This window comes from Oratosquilla oratoria, chromosome 2 (assembly GCF_046742065.1).
Source record: "Oratosquilla oratoria isolate Oo_2021 chromosome 2, ASM4674206v1, whole genome shotgun sequence".
Lineage (NCBI taxonomy): Eukaryota > Metazoa > Arthropoda > Malacostraca > Stomatopoda > Squillidae > Oratosquilla > Oratosquilla oratoria.
In genome coordinates this window covers 50,232,512-50,237,511 of record NC_134778.1, presented here as the reverse complement: position 1 = coordinate 50,237,511, position 5,000 = coordinate 50,232,512, and the positions used below count along the sequence as shown (strand labels likewise).

Here is a 5,000-nt window from a genome sequence, read left to right as displayed (position 1 = left end):
ACCGCAATGGATGAAAAAATAATTCCTTATTTTCTTCTTCATCTTCTTCTTTTGAAAGGGAAAAATATTTCCTTATTACAATGCATTTCATTGTCATTTCAAAAATGTAATTCATGATTAATTTTTTCGTACCACCTTTTGTTTTGGGTGTTCTTTATTCAGGATGCCAGAGGAACGATGGACATCTGCAACTAGTAATCCTGCAAGATGGACGACAAAGAGTCATTTCCCTGCCAGCGTTTTCAAAACCCGTCAACAACATTATATCCTTTAAAAAGGTGTACTCAAAGTCGCCACTTGACTTCTGGACCGGGGCCAAACCTCTTTATATCATCTTCAACTGTATTCATTCCACCTTTCCTCGTAACTACTTCTCTCACCATAATATTGGAAGCCAACGATAAAGAACCAGTACCAATCACAAGCAAACAAATACAACAGTTCAGCGTTTCTTCCCACAGAGATCGATGAGGAGGGCCCCAAGGGCTATTACCAGCTGATGTAGGCCTGCGAGATTATATTGTCTGAAACTCGAAGTAACAACTCTTACATTATCATTATATTAATTTTTATGGATCCACTGAAGAAGCAAAATTTTGTTCAGTATAACGCAAGTATAAACAAATTACTTAAAATGTGAATGTTGCTCTTTCAATTATTGTACAAATGTGCAACACATACATCTGGTCACTGATAACTAAAACGACCCAGTTCAATCACTATGCAATCGGGCCTTTGTCCAGGGCAATGAGGAGTATAGAGACCCTGATCTCGGCCAATTGGTCTCCCTCCCGCTCCCAGTCGGCCCGAACATTCCATCTTCTATTTGCTTGTGGCAGTGGCACTGGAACTAAGCAATTGCGCCAATACCTAAGAAGAATATCTCTTCTAATGACACAATCCTTCCGTCACCTACACCCTCATATCAGTTCAACTTAACTAGACAATCGACAGGTTGATTTGAGATATGGATCAAATGTAAGTTAAAACCTTTATAAAAATAAATATATAATATATATGTTGGCGACATATATAGGCAACCCTACACACAGTTTCAATTCTATGTAATACAAATACATATGCACATACCTATGCATATATAAACACTTATGTACACACACACACACACACACACACACACACACACACACACACACACACACACACACACACACACACACACACACACACACACACACACACACACACACACACATACACGCACACGCACTCACACACACACAGATACACACACACACACACACACACACACACACACACACACACGCACACACACACACACACACACACACACACACACACACACACACACGCACACACACACACACACACACACACACACACACACACACACACACACACACACACACACACACACACACACACACACACACACACACACACACATACACACACACATATATATATATATATATATATATATATATGTATATATATATATACACACATGTATATATATATATATATGCATATATATATATATATATATATATATATATATATATATATCCCCGTTTCGGATATTGGCTGCATGTTATTGTGGCAAAGTAACATGCATTTGATCATTTGATACTTTATGGCCTATATGGGGCGCCCCTACGGACCAGAGTCACACATCATTTTGTCTGTGTTAGAGGAAGTCTCTGTTCATAGAGAAATGATGGCACTTTTATTTACTGCAAGTGTCCCTCCCTTATGCTGTCCCCGAACCCCTTGTTACTGCCCTGAACCATTTCTCTGAATATTCATTTCCTTCTTTCGCCTACCCTGTGGTGGGGGAAAAGAATGCTGCCACCACGTTTTCCCACTTGAGTCGTACGAGACGACATAAAACGGGACGGGTTTTAGGATTAGGAATCCTGCTACTTGTAGCTCCACAGGGGACATTCCCCCAAAAATGTAAAGGCACAAGAGGGTCTAGAAGTTTCCCAACCAGTACCCTGAGGTTTATATCTTTTAATGTGCGTGGGTGTGGTACAGATGAGAGTAAAAGGGAAGAGATAGGCAGTATGCTTGTGAAAAGAAAGAAGGGTGTGTTGGCATTGAGTGAAACTAAGTTGAAAGGGAGGGGCAAGTGTGAGTTTGGGAGTATAGTTGGGAGGTTCTCAGGAGTGAAGAGGGGACGAGGGAGAGAAGGGGTGGCTAAACTGGCTATACTAGTAAGTGAAGAGATAAGTAAGCGGGTAGTGGAGTGGAAGGAGGTTTCTTCAAGGTTAATGTGGATGAAGGTGAAGCTGTGAGGGGGGATGTGGGTTTTTGTAAGTGTGTATGGGACTGGTAGTGAGAAGAGCGTAGAGGAAAGGGAGGCTTTCTGGATGTATTTAAATGAGTGCATAGAGAGATTAGGGAGAAATGTCAATGTAGTTGTATTGGGAGACCTTAATGTTAGGGTACGAAATGAAGAAATAGACGGAGTGATTGGGAAGTATTGAGTCCCAGGAAAATATTTTAATGGAGAGTTGATGGTAAAGATGTGTCTCGAAAGAGAGTTGATGATGGCAAATACAGTGTTTAGGAAGAAATTCAAGCATTAGTACACATGGGAAAGGGTGGCGGATAGAAGGATGGCAGCTAGAGCATTAATGGACTATAATGCGTAACCAGGAGTATAGTAGGAAGAGTTAAGGATGTACATGTTTTAAGGGGAGAGAGTGGGGGAATATATGATAATTTTCCGGTGGAAGGTAAGTTGAGAGTGGAGAATAGGTGGAGAATGAAGAAAAGGGCAGAAGGTAGGGAGGTACTTAGAGTGAACTGCTTAAATGAGAAAGAAAAGTAGAAGGAGGATAAGAAGAAGCTGAGAGAGGAGTGGGAAGGAGTGAAGGATAGAGTAGAACTAGGAGTGGAGGAGGAATGGGGATGGTTCAAGGAGGGAGTCATAAGGTGTGCAAAGATGGTGTGTAGAACAAGGAGGATGGGAGGAAATAGAAGGAAGGGTAGTGAGTGGTGGGATGAGAAAGCAAAGAAGGTTTTAGAGGAGAAGAAGCAGGTTTTCATATATTGGTTACAAATCAGGACTAGGGAATCGTATGAAAGGTACAAAGTAAAGAAGAAGAGAAGTAAATCATAACATAAAGGAGGCAAAGAGGAGAGCAGATGTGAAATTGGGTAGGAGTATGACAGAAAATTTTGAAAGTAAGAAAAAAGGTTTTGGAAAGTAATTAAAAGAAGAAGAGGAAGCGAATCTAGTAGAGAAAAAAAGGTGAAAAGTGCAGATGGAGAGATGATAATGGAAGAGAAGGCAGTGAGAGGAAGGTGGGCAGAGTATTTTAGGGAGTTGCTAAATGTGAAGGAGGATAGGGAGGGAAAGGTAGTTGCAGTGGGAAGCGCTAAGAAAATGAACTTGATGAGTGAGGAAAATGGAGGAAAAACAAGGAAAGATGAAGTGAAAGCAGCTGTTAAGATGATGAAAGTAGGTAAGGCACATGGATTGGGAAGATACCATGCAGAATGTCTGAAAAAAAGGAGGTACAGTTATTGTGGACTGGCTGGTGAGGTTATTTAATGTTTGTTTTAGAGAGGGTAGAGTACCGGAGGACTGGAGGAGTGCCTGTATAGTTCCACTTTACATGGGAAAAGGGAACAATTGTGAGTGTAGTAGTTTCAGAAGGATTAGCTTGTTAAGTGTAATTGGGAAGGCTTATGGGAGGGTCTTCATCCAGAAGATTAGGAGAGGAACAGAGGGAGTAACCATACCCCACCTAACTTTAACCCTTAACCCTAACTAAAACAATTTCTTTTTGGAAATGAAATATAGCTACCGAAGTACCTGGAGTGATAGGGTATCAGAATATATATGGTTATGGGGGGTCTATCACCAAAACCCTAGGTGTTCGTGAACAAACAAACAAACAAACAAACAAACAGACAGATAGGCAAATGAAAGATAACTATCCAAGTACCTTGGGTTATAAGGTTTCAGAATATATATATAGTTATAGGGGTCTATCTGCAAAAACCTAGGAGTAGTTCGTGAATAATCACTCACCTAACCATACCCCACCTAAATTTAACCCTTAACCCTAACCAATTTTTTTTATGAAATGAAATATAGTTATCCAAATACCTGGAGGGATAGTATATCAGAATATATATGGTTATGAGAGTCTATCTCCAAAACCCTAGGAGGAGTTCGTGAACAAACAAACAAACAGACAGACAGGGGCTACTATTTTATTATAGTATATATATATATATATATATATACATATATATACATATATATATATATATATGCAGGTATGTACATATACACCACAAACGTACTCAGACGTAGGGAAAAACGGTATGAAACCTTTCGATAAAAAAATCATTGGTATCTTTACACACTGCAAACAACCATGAATGAAAGAAATATTGGAAGGAAATTCGTATGACCAAACCTTCTCATTGGAAAAGAATCCTTAAATCTTGGGCTTTCCTTCTGATTCCTGAGTTCATGTCATACATCAAAGACTTGATTGTACAAAAACAAAAAACAAAAAGATAACCATATCAATAGCAAGCACGCGCTCTAATCAGTAGAAGCAGACCCTAATTCCAATCTACAAACAGTTTTTTAAGACCACACTTGACTAAGTTACTACAAGATGGTGCCCAGCTACCAGGAAAAGAAATAAAGACACCCTACTAACTGCAGAAATTAATGACAATAATAGCAAAATTACTTGGAATCATCTCAATAGAAGGTGTTTATGCAGGCATCAAAATCATTGACCTAGAACATCACAACAAAATAATAGGAACATAATTCCATGCAAAAACCCTTAAACCCTACTCATCTATCTCATTACATCACCTAAGCACAACTAAGTGAAGGTAAAAAAATGCTCTCGTAGCATACTATTTCAATATCTACAACAACCTATACAGATACTATACAATCCATTCACAGAGAAACGCATTCAGATTCATTGAGGCGAGACCGCTTGGACTCCAGGTCTCCTGGACACCAACGC

The 5,000-nt window shown here is 39.5% G+C and overlaps 1 protein-coding gene across 1 annotated transcript in view; it reads right to left on the bottom strand.

Annotated features, from left to right (window-relative positions):
• The window catches only part of LOC143038656 (fat-like cadherin-related tumor suppressor homolog), a gene marked incomplete at its 3' end in the record, with an annotated part of 278,347 nt that overhangs the window by 153,409 nt on the left and 119,938 nt on the right, over positions 1-5,000 (bottom strand).